The 19,205-nt window shown below is 43.7% G+C and overlaps 1 protein-coding gene and 1 long non-coding RNA gene across 3 annotated transcripts in view; one reads left to right on the top strand and one right to left on the bottom strand.

The window, feature by feature from the left end:
• RGS20 (regulator of G protein signaling 20) overlaps positions 1–19,205 on the bottom strand; it is a 215,289-nt gene that overhangs the window by 29,829 nt on the left and 166,255 nt on the right. The window lies entirely within an intron of this gene.
• LOC143781242 (uncharacterized) lies at positions 367–5,013 on the top strand. Its single transcript, XR_013216636.1, has 3 exons — positions 367–444; positions 846–1,016; positions 4,823–5,013. It is a non-coding gene; the product is annotated as an uncharacterized LOC143781242 (long non-coding RNA).

Below are 19,205 nucleotides of genomic sequence, written 5' to 3'. Positions count from 1 at the left end.
TCTTTAACTTATAATGGGGTCTGTGAGAGAGCCCTCCGGTTTGGTGGCTGCTCTATTCTAGTCATCTAACACGATGGAGCTGCTGAAGGAGTCGCTTCCAGGCTCCAAAGGCAGTGAGAACAGAGCCTAAGATAAGAAAACGTAATATTTCCATTAGATTTACCACAGTATTTCACGCTGTAGATTGGGTCTTTTCAATGTGACTCTGATCTGTCAGTAAACAGCTTTTGGCAAATTCTAGAATGGACAACGAGTCTTCCAATAATGAGAGCATGCAGTGGTATTTAGATCGCAAATAAAAATAAGAATAATTAAGATGAACCACAACCAGTGTTGGCAGGAAAATGAAGTATTGCTCGCATGGCGCATTAGGCAAATGTTTATCCGTGAGATAAAGCAGTTTGCATGTCAGCTACCAGGTGCGTGGAATGGAAATAGCCGAAGGTGAGTTCACTCCTCTGGGGAGCAAAGTTCTGTGAATGCAATCATTTCTAATAAAGTCACCTTCTGCGAGCCTGCTAAAAGTAACACGATACCACGACATGTTACCTTCAACTGTCAAAGAATCCATCCCTGCGAGCGACCACCGGCGCCATCTTTTTTACTTTACATACATTAGCCTTCAGATGTTTGGCATTAATACAGCAGGGTATTTTGTATGCAAACTGATCAATATCACCAAAGATTTTGTTGCAGAATTAAATTTATGACTTGTTAAATGTTTTTTTCAGGAAATAAAAAAAAGTCTATAAACTGTTGGATTTATTGAAAAAGAACTTTGCAATTTGCTTGGATTAAAATATAGAAGATTTGACTGACTTTCTGTGTATAAGTGCCCTTATCAGATTTTCAGTCCTTCTATCTCGACACAAGAGGAAACAGTTCTTGGTGGCGATGTCCTATTATTATGAGACCCAACCCACGTAGGTGTCGGCCCCACAGCCGCCTTTCTTAACGAATTTCTGTTACTATCATTCATCGGATTGGGACTTGCAGAAATCCAATGACAAGCTCAGGTAACATCCCCATTTCGTATGAATACAACTGAATTTGTCCTTTCTAATACCACTGATTAGTAGTATGAACTGCTTATAGGGTGATACATATTAAAGGGCCTATAAACTAAGGCCACCGGCATCAGGGGCTCATCTACAGCATTACAGAAAGAAGCCCCCGATGCATCCTGAAAGATAAGAAAAACAGGTTATATTATACTCACCCAGGGGTGGTCCCGGTTCTGTTCGGGTCCGATGGGAGTTGCGGTCCGGGTTTGGAGCCTCCCATCTTCATATGATCACGTCCTCTTCTTGTCTTCTTGCCACGGCTTCGGCGCAGGCGCACTTTGCCCTGTTGAGGGCAGAGCAAAGTACTGCAGTGCGCAGGCGCTAGGAAAGGCCAGAGAGGCCCGGCGCCTGTGCACTGCAGTACTTTGCTCTGCCCTCAACAGGGCAAAGTGCGCCTGCGCCGGAGCCGCAGCAAGAAGACAAGAAGAGGACGTCAGCGTATAAAGATGGGAGGTGCCGGGACCGCATCTCCCATCGGACCCGAACAGGGACCGACCCTGGGTGAGTATAATATAACCTGTTTTTCTTATCTTTCAGGATACATCGCGGGCTTCTCTACAGCATTACAGAATGCTGTAGATAAGCCCCTGATGCCGGTGGCCTTAGTTTACAGGCCGTTTTTGGGGCGACATATTTCCTTTAAAGGAAAGCTGACAGAAGATTCATGGTTCCCAAACAGTAAGGTTGTTCTAAAGGGCCTGAGTGGCCATTAAAGGGTTATCTTTACTATTAAGGTTTGCCTGTCCCATAAGGAAAAACACTTTCCTTCAGCCATGTTCCCACATTTAACACAATGTTTTATTTAATCTTTTTTTTTTTCGTGTGCAAAAACACAATTGTGATTCCACATTTTTTTTCATGTCCTTCATAAAATTCTATAGGAAAATAACACACCAAAAACCTTACAATGGGCATGAATTTTTGTGAAATCACATGCTCTTTTTTAACCCCCATATTATGACTTATGACATATAGGTACGTAATAGGTCGCCTCCCTCTCTTTGATGCGGGATCCGGCGCTGAGCCCGCACCTTTTCCGGCACATGTCAGCTGATTTACTCAGCTGTCATGTGCTCCTAACAGCTGCACGTAGAATCGTCATCCACACGCACCTGTTAACATGTTAAATGCCACTGTCAATCTCTGATGGGTTGGCATAACAACTGGGGGTCTGCAGGAGACCCCCGTGCTTATCATTGCAGATCTGCTATGAGCACCGCCCCCGTGGCCGGCGTTCATGGCAGATGATTATTTCTGCTACACACAGCAGGGCTGAAGCAGCTTCAAGTTTCCTAAGGAAACTATTGAAGCAAGTAAAAAAAATGTTTTTAAAAAATTATAAAAATTCCAATCACCCCCTTTTGCACCATTCAAAATAAAACAATAACCCCCCCCCCCAAAAAAAAAACCACACACATATTTGGTGTCGCTGCATTCGGATATGCCCGATCTATCAAAATATAAACTAAATGTATCTGATCGGTAAATGGCGTAACGAGAATCAAAAACGCCAGAAATATGTTATTTTGGTTGCCACAAAATTCCAATAAAATGCAATAACAGGCGATCAAAACATCATATCTATCCCAAAATGATATAAAAACGTCAGTTCAGCATGCAAAAATGAGCCCCCACCCAGCCCCAGATTCCAAAAAATGGACACGCTATCGGTCTTGGAAAATGGAGCCATTCTTTTTTTTTAACAAACTTTGGATTTTTTTTAACCACTTAAATAAAACAGATTAAACCTAGGATAACAATATAATTTAATACAAGCATAATTTTTTAGAAGTGCCAATAATATTTAGGTGAGAAATAGGCGTATTAAATAAAAAAGAACCTATACATGTTTGGTACCTGGTAACTCATAATGACCTAGAAAATCATAATGGCAGGTCCATTTTAGCATTTAGTAATGCCACTTTTTGGCAATTTCATTGAACGTGGAATTTTCCAGTACACTATATAATAGGCCTCTTTCACACATCAGTTTTTTAAGATCAGTCACAATCCGTCAAAGTGTTGAAAAGACGGATCCTGTGCAAATTGTAAAAAACTGACTTTTTGAAATACACAAAAAATGTTACTTTGTCCGTTGTCTCCGGCTGACGGACAAAGACTTTACAACGGATGCGTCAAACGATGGATGAAACGGAAGGCCATCTGTCACAATCCGTCGCTAATACAAGTCTATGAGAAAAAAACGGATCCAGCAGCAATATTTGCTGGATCCGTTTTTTTCTAAAAAAGACGGACTGTGACTGATGGCAAAAAACTGATGTGTGAAAGAGGCCTAATTAAACTAATGGTGTTGTTCAAAAGTACAACTCGTCTAGCAAACAACAAGCCCTCACATGGCCATATTGACGAAAAAATGATGGCTTTGGGAAGAAAGGATGGGAGCAAAAAATGAAAACGCAAAATCCCAAGGTGGTGAAGGGGTTAAAATGTTAAACTCATTGGATCATCTACAAAAGAAAACCAAATGAAAATAAACAGGAAAAAGCATACTCTACATGGGAACATAGAGCTATAGAATGGTAGAGTTGGAAGGACCTCCGGGGTCATTGTGTCCAACCCCTTGCTCAATGCAGGATTCACTAACTCATCCCAGACAGATGTCTGTCCAGCCTCTGTTTGAGGACTTCCATTGAAGGAGAACTCGCCACCTCTCGTGGCAGCCTGTTCCACTCACTGATCACCCTCACTGGCAAAACGTTTTTTCTATTATCTAATCTGTATCTTCTCCCTTTCAGTTTCATTCCATTGCTTCTCGTGTTTCCATGTGCAAATGAGAATAAGGATTCTATGGTATATATTTTATACTTGGTATATATTTTCAAGTAAACATACTAAAGATTTTAATGAAACGTATACTGTACATCTAAAATCAGTCCCAGAAAGTTAAAATATGCCTACTGACATTGCTTTCTTTCTGTAGTTTTTTCCTTTCCCAAATCACTGTTGCTCCAAGGGAACCTGTCATGCAATTCATGTTGGAGAAACTGGGCCAGCATGTATCAGACCCTGGCTGCATAATTGCAGCCAGTTACATTTTTCTCCGAAACGTGCTGCTGTTTCAAAAGAAACATAGGTAAAAATGGACCACAGCCAAAGGCGAACCAGCCAGGGAAAATAGCCAAAGACAAGACCAGTCCGGCACCACCCCAGTTTGCATTTTCCCAGAGCTGCTAGAGGTGATTGACAGATCTCTTCCCTAGCGAGACCTGTCAGTCACCTTTAGCAGAGCTGGGAGAAGCCCGGATGTCAGATAATCTCTGATTATGGTCCCTGGGCGATTTCTAATTTTATGCAGCCAGGGTCTGATTTATATTGCCCATGGTATGGGAAGCATAGGATCTCCCTGACAATCTGCCCCCAGAGCTTATTTTAAATGATAGGGGGAGTTACTAATGGGAGACATATAAATCAAGAGGTCAGACTGCCAGTCATTACATGTCTCACACTGGTAACACCCCCTTTCATTTTAAATAAGCTCTGGAGGCAGATTTCTAGGGAGATCTATGTGCTGTCCAAAGATCTTAACAGCAACAGCTCATATTAGGAAAAACAAGGATTTCTCTGGAATAAGACATCAGATCACAGATATTAAGGTATCATTTTATTCAACTTTCTGTGACCTACATGCCCATCCAGACAGCTTACGAAAGTTGATCCTAATGACAGATTCACTTTAAAGCAAACTTCACATATGGAAGATCTGTTCATTAATTTTCATTCATATTTTTATTCCACAGATGCTCGACAGATTGATATCTGAGGAATTTGGAGGCCAAGAATACCATTGCCATGATGTACCTTATATGTAACAAACGTTTGGTAGGTGACAGTGGCATGTGTCAAAGTAACACCCTCACAAATGACATGATCCTAGGTTTTCCAGCTGGACATGGCTTAGAACACTTCACACTACCACAATGGGTTTGCTTTCTTGCTATAGTGTATACAGATGCTATCTACATTTACATCTGTATGTAAACATACTGTAGATGTGAGCAGATGAGCTCTCCAATCACACATCCTTGATCCTTGTGAGACCATGACCCTTGTTCTGGTTCCCCAGTTATCCTTCTTTGGACCATTTTTGGTAGGGACTATTGATTGCCCAAGAGCAGACTCTTCAAGACCTGCTATCTATTCAGGTGCTCAGTTCAAGTCCATTAGCCATCATGATTTGGCCCTCGTCAAAATTGCTCAGATCCATAAGCTTACCCATGTTTTTTGACTGTTCACAATTTGCCTAACATCTTACCCCTTAACAGGTAGGTCAACAGTGACATCCAGTGGTTCCATGATTCTGAAACAACATTGTGCATCCCGAGTCCCACAGTGGGTGTTTCGGACACATGCAGAAAGTCACAGTGTGTGCAATCACCAATGCTCTTGAGATGTCACCCATGTTACCCATGCTCAATGTTATTCATTTCACCTGGCATTCATTTTATTGTTACGGCTGATGAGCATATATATTTAAAGAGAGAGGGACAAAGAAGAAAAATAGATAAATGATTTCACATGATCACGCTTTGCACTTCCAATTATTTCATGTTGCAATAAACAGCTGCATAGTTCGCACACGTTGTCCGGATCCAGCACCATTTACTAAGAGCAGATACCATAGGAAAATTGTACCCTTAGAGAGCAGCCAGTTCCTGTCTTGTTTTGCATTTATTCCCCAGTGGGCAGTGTTTTTCTTTTCCACTCCTCACTCCGAGGTTGTGATTCAGCTGAGGAACAATCTGCCTGTGTTATCATTTGGTTGAAACAAATAAGATTTCTTGTACAAAGGGATCACAGATCTTACAGTAGACCACTGCTGCCAAGTATCAACTCCAGGGTCACGAGCCACCACAGGAGCCTATGGAGTCAGAACCCAAGATCCCACGGGCTACAAGGAGTTCTTGTGGCTTTGACTAACGAGCGCCGTCTGAAGCATTATCACAGCAGTACTGACTGTAACACGAATTACCAATCGCCAACTGATGTGTTACCGCTGCAGTGATGATTGTTCAGTGAAAGCACCAAGAAGTCCTCGTAGCCTGAGATCTCACATTCTGACTTCATATATGGCTGCAGAGGCTTGTGACCCTAGGGTTGATAGTTGGGCAGCAGTAGTCTACTCTAATGGCCCCGTCTCACTTAGTGACGCTAAAGCGATCCCGACAACGATACGACCTGTCAGGGATCGTTGCTGCGTCGCTATGTGGTCGCTGGTGAGATGTCAAACAGTGAAATCTCCAACGATCGCAGCTGCGATCTCACTGTTTGACATCTCACCAGCGACCTGTAGCGACCTGTACAACGATGTCACATGGGAGCTATTATGATGATTCAGTGTCTGAGTCGTCAACGAGGTCGTTGGTAAGGTGTCAAACACAGCGATGTGTGCTACCCAGCGGGACCTCAACGATCAAAAAAAGGTCCAGGCCATTCCGACACGACCAGCGATCTCACAGCAGGGGCCTGGTCGCTGCTACGTGTCACACATAGCGAGATCGCTACTGAGGTCGCTGTTGCGTCACAAAACTTGTGACTCAGCAGCGATCTCGCTAGCGATCTCGCTTAGTGAGACGGGGGCTTAAGTCTACTGTTTTCCCCAGCTGAAAGAAACCCTAGCTTAAAGGGAAGCTGTCAGCAGGATTTTGTGATATAATCTGAGAGCAACATGACCTAGTGGATGAGAGCCTGATTTTAGCAGTGAGTCACTAAGTAGACTGTGGGTTGTTCTTTCAATAAAATCAGTATTTTATCAGCAGGAGATTATCACTACAGGACTAGGTGCCTTGTGCCTTTCAGTGTTTTTCCTACGATGTTTTATCGGATAGCACTCGGCCCAATGTTATATTATGGGGCAGTGCAGATCTGCAATTTATTTCTCATGCCGTTTCGTGATGAGAAAACAATCACATAATGCTGCAAGTGCATCCAATGATTGGATCACGTGCACCCATACAAGTCTATGGAGAAGCGATCATTGTTGCCACCAACTGATGATTTGACAATGGGAAATTGGCAATAACCAATGTCCACAGAGATCAATGTGCCATCTGTCTAATGCACAGGCAATTCTGGTCCTCCACAAAAAGAGCAGCGTTCCTCAGTCCCCAAGTAGGAGACTCCTCTGTATTACAGCCATAGGAATTCTCTCAAGCAGAGGGCCTCTTTATCACATTAAGGGTAATAAATTGCTAGTGGAATATAATCAGCAGACGCTGGTGTTAATGCGATTGTCCCAAGAAGACAGGCCCTTCTGTCTGACACCAGATCCTGGAATCGGCAGCGATCAGCTACAGAGGAAGTAATACACTACAGGGACATTTGGTCACTGCTCTGGCTCATTGATGGGGTTCCCCAGAGGTGGACAACCACCTTTTTCTGACCCAGTGCCCAGTAGTGAAGGTAGAAACTTAATTTTTTACCATTTTGTCTATCTCCCTATACACACTGAGCACCATGTGAACAACAAAGGCAATTCTGCTGCCCATTTTGTCCCAATGCCCACACGATCGCTGAGACAAGAGATAAGCGAACCCGAATTGTAAAGTTCGGTGGTTGGTTGCTGTCACCTAGTGTCCAGTGCTGAATTCCAAACATGGACTTCTACCAAAAGATGCTAAAGATAGACAGAGAGAGTCTTTTGCAGCCCCCTAGCCCTTACTACGACCATTCTACAGTAACAAAGTTAGGATCCCCTTTGGCTTCTATGGGATTTGGGTCAAGTTCTGGTACCTGAACGAGCTTTGAATTTCATCCACGGGTCCGCTCATCTCTACCTGTGTCTTATCAGAGGTCTAAAGTGCACAGGGGACAACATGACATCAATTCACTGTGACACCCGTGCCAGCCCACAGACTACAGGGAGAAGAAGAAGAAGAAGAAGCACAACATCACTTGTCAAGGGAGTGGGGTGAGTGTAAGTGTATTTTGTTCTAATTGGCATCACAGGGAATCTGAACACTAATGTTATATGGCTCCATAAATCATTACTATGTGGGGGCACAAATGAGAGAAATTAGTGCGTGATGGCAATACTACCACGTGGAGGTAAAGTGCAGACTATTACTATGTGGAGGCACATAGGGGGTACTGCTTGTGTGTGGAGACACATAGGGTGCCCTATTACTATGTAGATGTACAGAGGTGGCTCCATTGCTGAATAGAGGCAAAAAAAGGGCCACTATTATTGAGGGCAGGAAAAGAGGGTGCACAATTACTGTATGGAGGCACAGAGCGGGCTTTAGTAGTGTGCTACGTCACTATTAGAGTGTGGAGGAACTGAGGATTCACTATTATCATATGAAGGCAAAAAAAGGAGAGCTATTAATGCGTGGGAGCAAGGTGAAGTAAGTATAATTATTACTAGGTGGGGACATAAATGAGGGACATTACTGTGCGGGAGAAATATTATCATGTTAGACACAGAGTGGCCACGATTACTGTGTGGAGGTGCAGAGAGGGCACCATTACTGTGTGGAGGTGCAGAGAGGGCACAATTACTGTGTTGAGGTGCAGACAGGGCACGATTACTGTGTGGAGGTGCAGACAGGGCACCATTACCGTGTGGAGGTGCAGAGAGGGCATGATTACTGTGTGGAGGTGCAGACAGGGCACCATTACCGTGTGGAGGTGCAGAGAGGGCATGATTACGGTGTGGGTTCTTGGAAGAGGCACCAATACTATGGTGACTCTTATTGCATAGAGGCACAGAGAGGGCACTATTAGAGTATGAAAGCACAAAGGCAGTACTGTATATGTGGGCAAAGAGGAGTACTATTACCATATGAGGGCACTATTATCTTTGGAGCTGCAGAGGGGGCACTATTACTGTGTGGAATCATAAAATGCGCACAGGCACTGTTGGTGGACACTACAACCATGTAGAGCACTAAGGGGCCCTTATTACTGCCTTGGGAAAGTTGCATGATAGTGTGACGCCCCAGGGTCCTGGTCGTCACAGTGCCATTGCTTTCCTCACGGGAAGAGTGATGTCACGCTTGGAAGTAATGAAAGATCTCTTACACCAGGTAAACACAATGCTCACTACGTGTTCACACTCCAGGCCAAGAGGAGCTCTGAACCCGGATTACGGCAAACTTCCCTAATATAGATTCTGGCTTGGAGGGAAAGTCAGACAGTTAGTGCCAGACAGCAGACTGGAGCAGTCTGAGGCAGAGAGACGTGTTTGGGGCCGTGCAGCCAGAGTTGCTGCAGCTCCAGGATTGAGAGATACCAAAGGAAAGAACACTGTTAGTGGACATGTAGGAGCGTGGAGCACAGGAGAGAGACAACAGGGGAGGACAGCTGCGATTGAACTATCTCCCGGCAAAGCGCAGAGACCGGTAGCCGGAAGACCGAGGTTGTGAGGGACTCTAAGGCTTACAGCAGAAACCGGCAGGACAGCTGGATTATTACAAGTAACCTGTCCACCCTAATACCCAGGAGGCACAGTGGCATATAGAGCCCGGGTCGTGATAGAGACCTTATAAAAAGGCTCGAGACACCTGTCATATGGATTTGTGTCCCACCTTTATGGAGGACAGAGGGAACTGTGAGGACCTTGCCAGAAGCCATAGGCAGTAAGGGACTACAACATCACCGCGCTAATAGGAAGGCTTCTAACTCCACTTGGTAAAGGGGACTCTGGATTCGCTTCCAAGCCGGCCGGACCCTGCCTGTACCTATGATCTGGTGCCCTGGACCTTCAGTAAACCAAGTAAATAGACTGCAAACCTGTATTCTCCGTTCTTACTGCACCACTCACCATCTCCAGCTACACACCGGGAGCCCTGGGGACCTACTTCACCTGTGGGAAGTTATACCATCTAGCTGCCATAACATCACCCCAGAGGACCCCCTTTAAGCAGCGTCAGTCCCCACTGACAGGTGGCGTCATGAACACAAACTTTAATACCAATCCCCTTAAAGACCTTTCCCTTTAATTGGGCGCCCAGGGCCACAGACCGGGTCGCAGCCACTGGACATCCCCTTTAAGTATGGGACCCGGTACCAAGTACCCCACGGCCCTGGTGGGCGACTCAATAATAGCACTGTGTGGTTTGAGTTCAGGAGGGGAAAGAGGACAGGGTGTTGGGTAAGAGATCAACACAAGATGTCTGGGCTACATTTTGCAAAGAAAAGGTTAGAAGAAGTTGTTTTAATAGTTTCAACTGAATGGAGAAATTAAACGGGTTGTCCACACTTGGACAACCCCTTCTTGTTCCTCATGTTTGGCCCCGTTAAATTAAAAACACCTGTACTCACCTCCTAAGCTGGCACAGTTTCAGTGGCACAGTTTGAGCCCGGCGCGCAATCAGTGCTGGCGTCACCGTCCAGCCTTTGGACAAGCTGAACATCAAGAGGAAGTCAGAGAGCAGCCCCGGCGGCTTCCTGTGGATGTTCGATACGTCTGAAGGCGGGGACAGTGACACCAGCGCTGATTGAGAGCAGGGCTCATGTGATATAACCTCACGTGTGCCCCCGGATCGTGAGGGCTGACACTGTTGGAACGACTCTGGCACAGGAGGTGAGTACAGGTGTTTTTATTTTAACAGGGCAAACATGAGGAATAAGAAGGGGTTGTCCAAGTAGCGGACAACCCCTTAAAGGGAAAATGAACAACTGCGATGAGAGGAGGCATGACCTGTGAGTCAATTGGTTAATCTGTATACAGTAGTATACACAAATATGGTCTGCAAAACACCTGTGTATAACTGGTATCTACTGCTATATGGTCACTGTATGGTGGTAAAATTAGTGTCATATGACGGCATACAACATCTACTACAGTTATCAGTACTAACAGTTATCTCTGTGGTGTTACATAGGACTACATATAATGTCTACTACAACCTCGGTACTTAGAGGGATCACTGTGTTAACTGTGGTGTTACTTAGGACTGCATGTAATATCTACTGGAACATCTGCACTCAGAGATAACATGGTTATATGCAGTGTTACATAGGACTGCATGTAATATCTACTGCAATATCTGCACTCAGAGTTATCACTGTGTATTATATGTGGCGGTACATAGAACTGTAAGTAACATCTACTGTACAATATGTGATCAGAGAGTAATCACTGTGCTATCTGTGGTGTTACATAGGACTGCATGGTTTATAAAGGTCTGTAAAGTGGCACTGCGTATCCTGAAACATTTGCACTGTGCACACCTTCCTCAGAAATCTTCCTGCAGACAGTTTTCAAAAGTTGTCAAGTATGTTCTAATCCGTATGTGTCATTAATCTCAGAGTAATCGTGGCAATATAACAGTCAAACATCAGAGACAATCGGTTTTACAGAAAATCAGCAAGGCTTTAAAACACATTGGTAACGGCCTCATAATTTAGCGGGAAAACTGCAAAAACATGCGAGCACAGTATTCTGCGGCATCCAAATCTCTGTCACTATTTGTTGCCTTTCCTTAATAAAAAGTTTCAGATAATGGCAGTGGTGCTTGAAAGTTTTCAAATCCAACAATATCACAGAGTTGATGCTGTTTTGTAGGGAGGAATGGTATAAAATCCCTCCAAGTCGATGTGCAGGACTAATCAACGATTACCGGAAACATTTTGTTGTAGTTGTTACAGCACAAGGCCGTCACACCGGATACTGAACGCAAAGGTTCACTTACTTTTGCCATTCACAGACATATGATATTGGATCATTTTCCTCTATAAAAAATGATCAAGTCTAATAATTTGGATTCATTTGTTTGATGTGGTTTTCTCTATCTACTTTTAGGACTTGTGTGAAAGTCTGATGTAGTTTTAGTTGAAATTTATAGAGAAAAATGGGAATTCTGTAAGGTTTACCCCTGTAAATAAGACATTTCGGCCACATTTCCTTCAGGCTCACCCTTGTACTTTTTATACCACCTATTGAATAAAAACTTTAGTCTAACAGCAAGGTGATAAGAAAGTAAAATGGGTAGAGAACAAGATGTTTTTTATGCTTATAGGGTCTTTAGATAACTAAGAAAAAAATGACCAAGAGACCCCATTCACTTAGTATTGCAGTCCTTGTATGTGCAATGTCCTACACATATACCGGTAATGACACTTCCCAAACAATGCAGCTGGCAGGAAATTACACAGCTTCACACCCAGAACAATGACAGAGCTCTGACAAATGAAGTGGCCTTGTGTAATGACATGTCATTACATCATCATGACATCTGTCTCCGAGGCCTTCATTAAAGGGAACCTGTCACCACGTTTTTGGAAGATGGGATAAAAATAGCGTTAAATAGGGGCAGAGGTGGGCGTTACATTAGTGTGTTTGTTATGCGTTTATTACCCACCTAAGTTGCCGAAATACCTTTGCAAAGTCTCCGTTTTCGCCTGTCAATCAGGCTGGTCTGGTCAAAAGGGCGTTGTCTTCCCCCAGATTTTGCGTAGTTTTCCGTTGGTGGCGTAGTGGTGTGCGCATGCCCAAGGTCCCGAATCCTCTGCCAGGGGATTTAAAAGAGCGCGCTGTTCGTTATTTCATTGGTGATCGGTGGGCGCGGCCATCTTCCTTTGGCCGCGCGTGCGCAGAAGCGGCGCTCTGCTGGCCGCGGCTTCAGGAAAATGGCCGCCGCGATCTCCATCTGCGCACGCGCGGCATCCCGCGGCCATTTTCCTGAAGCCGCAGCCAGCAGAGCGCCGCTTCTGCGCACGCGTGGCCAAAGGAAGATGGCCGCGCCCACCGATCACCAATGAAATAACGAACAGCGCGCTCTTTTAAATCCACTGGCAGAGGATTCGGGACCTTGGGCATGCGCACACCACTACGCCACCAACGGAAAACTACGCAAAATCTGGGGGAAGACAACGCCCTTTTGACCAGACCAGCCTGATTGACAGGCGAAAACGGAGACTTTGCAAAGGTATTTCGGCAACTTAGGTGGGTAATAAACGCATAACAAACACACTAATGTAACGCCCACCTCTGCCCCTATTTAACGCTATTTTTATCCCATCTTCCAAAAACGTGGTGACAGGTTCCCTTTAATCTTTCCTGTAAATGACACTATACAGTAAAGGGAAACCAATTTCCAAACTATTATTATTGTTGCATCCTTTTTTTTGCATTTCTTGTACTAGAACGTGCTCTTGCTTTCTTATTATTCTTTATAATTCCAGAATTTCAGCATGACTCTGAAAATGTCTAAAACAAATTAGCATGTTCCCAACTATTGTTGAGCGAACAGGCTTCGATAAGATGTAATCCAAGCATGCTCGGATGCTAGCAGTGTATCTTTGGCATGCTCAAGTACTATTTTCAAATTGTCACAACTGCATATCTCACAGTTGTTCGACAGCCGCAACACATGCAGGGATTGCATACCGAACAGCTGCGGCAACGCGAACATAGTATTCGAGCACACCGAAGACACTCTGATAGCACCCGAGTGTGGTCAGATAACACCTTATCTGGTGACGTTCTCTCAACTCTATTCCCTACTGTTAGAAAACTATTAAAGGATAATAATAATCTTTATTTTTATATAGCGCTAACATATTCCGCAGCGCTTTACAGTTTGCACAATTATCATCGCTGTCCCCGATGGGGCTCACAATCTAAATTCCCTATCAGTATGTCTTTGGAATGTGGGAGGAATCCCACACAAGCACAGGGAGAACGTACAAACTCCTTGCAGAGGATAGGATACAGGTCAAATAAAATATGTTCTAGCAAATGTAGAAACTTTCATTTCCTATTTAATCTACATCCTGCATACTAGGTAGAAAAAAACATCATCATTGCGTACCAATACTGTCACGACTCTCTTTTCAGGTGCCCCAGGACTAGGGGCTCCTTCCCCGCTCTAACACTAGAGGCGCCTTAGCACGCCATGTACTTCTGATGGTGAAGATGCCAGGGCCACGTACTGTATCTTGCCTTAACTCCTGAATCCGCCCTTAGTCTGTACCCTTCCCCTACCCAGGGAAGAGGGGAATAGTAGTGTACCGTAATACATCAACCAGACTAATAAGGTAATACGAACAGGGATAAAGGAAAATACCAATCATACAAATACACACACACGAACAACAGAGGTAAACACCGGGGAGTGTCGAAAGTAGGACAAGAAGGGGAATTATCACACACTCAACACCTAGCAACAGTCTCAGATAAATCAACCAAATGCCTTCTCCAATAACAACCACCAACCTCCAGCCATGCAGCATAAGCTAACTCTGACAATGAGTGCTAGACAGGGCCCAGTTTATATAGCAGATGGGAGTGGCTAAGAGTGCACAGGTGAGAGCCTAGTTTTTAAATTTCTCCACATATGAGAAAATCAGATGACACCCGTACCACATTCTGATTAAACTCTTATTAGAGTATGATCATAATAATCAATCCTATTTTCTCATATGCTAAAATATCACACAACTAAATGAGGCCTGACTGAAATACTTCTTTAATTTAATGGGATATTAGGGTTTCAGTAGGATGTAAGACATATTTGTTTATACATGACACAATATTGTTATTTCATTTTTCTATAGAAATCAAGTACATGAGGGATGTAGCTAGATTCCAGTTCATTGCTTTTGCTTTCAGATTATTAAAATATAGATCAGAATCTATGAATAATTACACAACTACAACTCTGAACATACAGAAGTATCTAGGACAAAAGAATTTTGGATTTTAAATGGCGGCTAGCTTAAAAGTAACCTGCTGGCACTTTTTTTTTTTTACATACGAACAGGTGACTGTACAGACACCTGTCCCCCAATAAAAATAATAAATGATACAATGTTTTATAAGGATCTGATGTTCCAGTCATGCGATATCTAGAGTAAAAGCCACATGCAAATCAGGCTGGAAGTGCACTGGGGGTTTGTCAATGAACCTGGACGGCTTCCTCCACTGCATTGCACACCCCCAGTGCACCTCCAACCTAATTTCCATATTGCTTCTATGCTAGATTTCTCATTACTGGCACATCAGATCACATATAAGAAAGTACATGGAATTTTGTATGGCGACAAATGCCCAACAGCCATACCACTACTTCCATATGTAAAAATGTGCTGCCACGTTCAATTTAACAAATGGGTAGAAATAGTGCCTTGAGTTTTCCTCATTGTGTTGCCTGTGGCAATAAACCAGTAATTAATTTGCTAAGTATGTATACAATATATTTCTGTATATCAGCATGGAGAATAACACAATTTTGTATTTTTAATGCAGAGGAATTAAACAGATTCCAGTCTCCCATTACATGCAGATTATTGAATAGTCTTTAAACTCTTAGATGCAGCTGCATATGAAGATCGGGGGATAAAAGTGATTTCATGGACAAAAGCAGCTTACCGCTGTTGGATTTAATCAGTTATGAGATTTATTAATTCCACAGTGTACTATTCACTGCAGGGTAAAAGACAGAAAGGACAAACACCCCATGTATCCAGACTTCAGCGAGGCTCATATAACAACGTTAGGACATATTAGATGATTTTCCAGTTAAACAAGGAGTAAAAATATATTACCCATAATCTCTCTAAAGATTTTTTTGTCACTAAACTATATCAGCACGGACAAGAGACAATGTGGCATGACAAAAATACAGCAAGAAAAAAACAAGCAAAACCTGATTTTTTTTTCTAATGCAGCAAAAACGCCACGTGAAGATAGCTTCCACACACTGTCAGTACTCACTTAGGTTGCCAGCCTGAGCCGTCGTCACATAGCCACAAGTAGATAATATGCCTGCTTGCGGTCACTGGTTGACTGCCAACATTTCCTGCTTCTGTGAATGTTCTATTGACAGAAACCAAGAAGCCAGTCGGCACATCAGTAAGTGTGCAAACAAAATATCTGCAATCGCATGAAGATTGTTTGGGCTTGCAGTACAGTGGAATCCTGACAGTGTGCATATTGCACAGGACTCTGCAATCTGTAGTCATATTTATGTGGAGCTCATACAACTTCTTTAAAGGGAACCTGTCAGCAGGATTTTGCTCAGTAACCTACAGACAGTGTCAGGTCGGCGCCATTGTACTGATTACAATGATACCTGGTGATGAAATCCGTCCTGTGGTTGCTGTTTCATCTTTATTTGCAGTTTTCAGTTACTGAGATTCTGGTGCTCCGCGGAGGCCTGTGGGCTGGGCTTTATGTGGTGCTCTGGCTTCCTCTTCACTATTGTGGCTTAGGCTACTTTCACACTTCCTAAGTCCTAAGTGCCTACGTCGCAATGCGTCGTTTTGGAGAAAAACCGCATCCTGCAAAGTTGCCCGCAGGATGCGTTTTTTCTCCATAGACTTGCATTAGCGATGCGTTGCGACGTATCGCCACACATCCCATCCGTCGTGCGCCGGATGCGTCGTGTTTTGGAGGACCGTCGGCACAAAAAACGTTCCATATAACTTTTTTTGTGCGACGTGTCCACCATTTCCGACCGCGCATGCGCGGCCGGAACTCCGGCCCTCCTCCCCGGACATTACAATGGGGCAGTGGATGCGTTGAAAAGCTGCATCTGCTGCCCCCGTTGTTTATTTATTGCACAATGTCCGTGGGTACGTCGGGCCGACGCATGGCGACGGCCCCGTACCGACAGAAGTGTGAAAGTAGCCTTAACTGACTGGTCAGTGACCTGCCCCCTATTTTAAATATTGCAGTGTGGGCTTTGAAAAAAAAAAGTTACCTTCAGTGAATGGTGGTGACACCTGCGCAGTAGTATCTATTGCCTACTGACAGTTGCTATTGCGCATGCGTCGGTGGTGGTGCCATTTTACTGAATCAAACAAGTGATGCTTGTAATCTGCACAAGTCACACCCACCAGTGGGCGGTGCTTGCACATATTGAGAGCATCGCTTGCCGATAGATGCAACTACGCAGGCAATGCCGCCAGCACCATTTTGCTGGAGGTAATTTTAATAAGCCATACAGATGAATACCTAAGCAGAGCAGCACATAAACCCCCCCACACACACAGGCCGCCCCGAAGCACGAGCATATAATTAACTCAAAACTGCTAACGAAAATTAACCCCTTTACCCCCAAGGGTGGTTTGCACGTTAATGACCGGGCCAAATTTTACAATTCTGACCACTTTACACGGTTATAACTCTGGAATGCTTCAACGGATCCTGGTGATTCTGACATTGTTTCTCGTGACAAATTGTACTTCATGATTAGTGTTGAGCGATACCTTCCGATATGCATTGGTATCGGTATCGGATAGTATCGGCCGATACCGGCAAAATATCGGATCTCGCCGATACCGATACCCGATACCAATGCATTTCAATGGGACGCAAAGTATCGGAATGGTTCCCAGGGTCTGAAGGAGAGGAAACTCTCCTTCAGGCCCTGGGATCCATATTCATGTGTAAAATAAAGAATTAAAATAAAAAATATGGATATACTCACCTCTCCGGCGGCCCCTGGACTTTACCGAAGTAACCGGGAGCCTCCGTTCCTAAGAATGAGCGTGTGAAGGGCCTTCGATGACGTCGCGGCCTCTGATTGGTCGCGTGAGCGCTCATGTGACCGCTCACGCGACCAATCACAAGCCGCGACGTCATCGCAGGTCCTTCACGCGCTCATTCTTAGGAACAGAGGCTCCCGGTTACGGCGGTAAGGTCCAGGGGCCGCCGGAGAGGTGAGTATATCCATATTTTTTATTTTAATTCTTTATTTTACACATGAATATGGTTCCGATACCGATTCCCGATTCCGGAACTCGGTATCGGAATTCCGATACCGAAAGTATCGGCCGATACCCGATACTTGCGGTATCGGAATGCTCAACACTATTCATGATAGTGGTAACATTTCTTTGATATTACCTGCGTTTATTTGTGGAAAAAAATGGAAATTTGGTGAAAATTTTGAAAATTTTGCAATTTTCCAACTTTTAATTTGTTTGGAACCAAAATTTTGTTTTGTTAGGGAGTTATAAGGGGTAAAAGTTGACCAGCAATTTCTCATTTTTACAACACCATGTTTTTTTTAGGGACCACATCACATTTGAAGTCACTTTGAGGGGTCTATATGATAGAAAATACCCAAGTGTGACACTATTCTAAAAACTACACCCCTCAAGGTGCTCAAAACCACATTCAAGAAGTTTATTAACCCTTCAGGTGTTTCGCAGGAATTTTTGGAATGTTTAACAAAAAATGAACATTTAACTTTTCTTTACAAAAAATTTACTTCAGCTCCAATTTGTTTTATTTTACCAAGGGTAACAGGAGAAATTGGACCCCAAAAGTTGTTGTGCAATTTGTCCTGAGTATGCTGATACCCCATATGTGGGGGTAAACCACTGTTTGGGTGCACGGCAGAGCTCGGAAGGAGCGCCATTTGACTTTTCAAGGCAAAATTGACTAGAATTGAGAGAGGACGCCATGTCGCGTTTGGAGAGCCCCTGATGTGCCTAAACATTGAAACCCCCACAAATGACATTTTGGAATGTAGACCCCCTATGGAGCTTATCTAGATGTGTGGTGATTACTTTGACCCACCAAGTGCTTCACAAAAGTTTATAATGTAGAGCCGTAAAAATAAAAAATCATATTTTGTCACAAATTGATCTTTTCGCCCCCAATTTTTTATTTTCCCAAGGGTAACAGAAGAAATTGGACCATAAAACAGTGGAAACCCCCCAATTCTAACTAAAACCCTAACCCAAACACACCCCTAACCCTAATCCCAACCCTAACCATAACCCTAACCACACCCCTAACCCTAATCCCAACCGTAAATGTAATCCAAGCCCTATCCAACTTTAGCCCCATCCCTAACTTTAGCCCCATCCCTAACTTTAGCCCCATCCCTAACTTTAGCTCCAACCCTAACCCTAACTTTACCTCTAACCCTAACTTTAGCCCCAACCCTAACCCTAACTTTAGCCTCAACCCTAACCCTAATGGGAAAATGGAAATAATTTTTTTTATTTTATTATTTTTCCCTCACTAGAAGGGGGGTTTCATTTACTATTTATAGTGGGTTTTTTTTGCAGATTTTTATGGTTGGCAGCCATCACACACTAAAAGACGCTTTTCATTGCAAAAAATTGTTTTTGCATCTCCACATTTTGAGAGCTATAATTTTTCCATACTTTGGTCCAAAGAGTCATGTGAGGTCTTGTTTATTTGCGGGACGAGTTCAC

This window comes from Ranitomeya variabilis, chromosome 6 (assembly GCF_051348905.1).
Source record: "Ranitomeya variabilis isolate aRanVar5 chromosome 6, aRanVar5.hap1, whole genome shotgun sequence".
Classification (NCBI taxonomy): Eukaryota; Metazoa; Chordata; class Amphibia; order Anura; family Dendrobatidae; genus Ranitomeya; species Ranitomeya variabilis.
The sequence above is the reverse complement of the archived record's forward strand: the minus strand, read 5'-3'. Positions and strand labels throughout refer to the sequence as shown.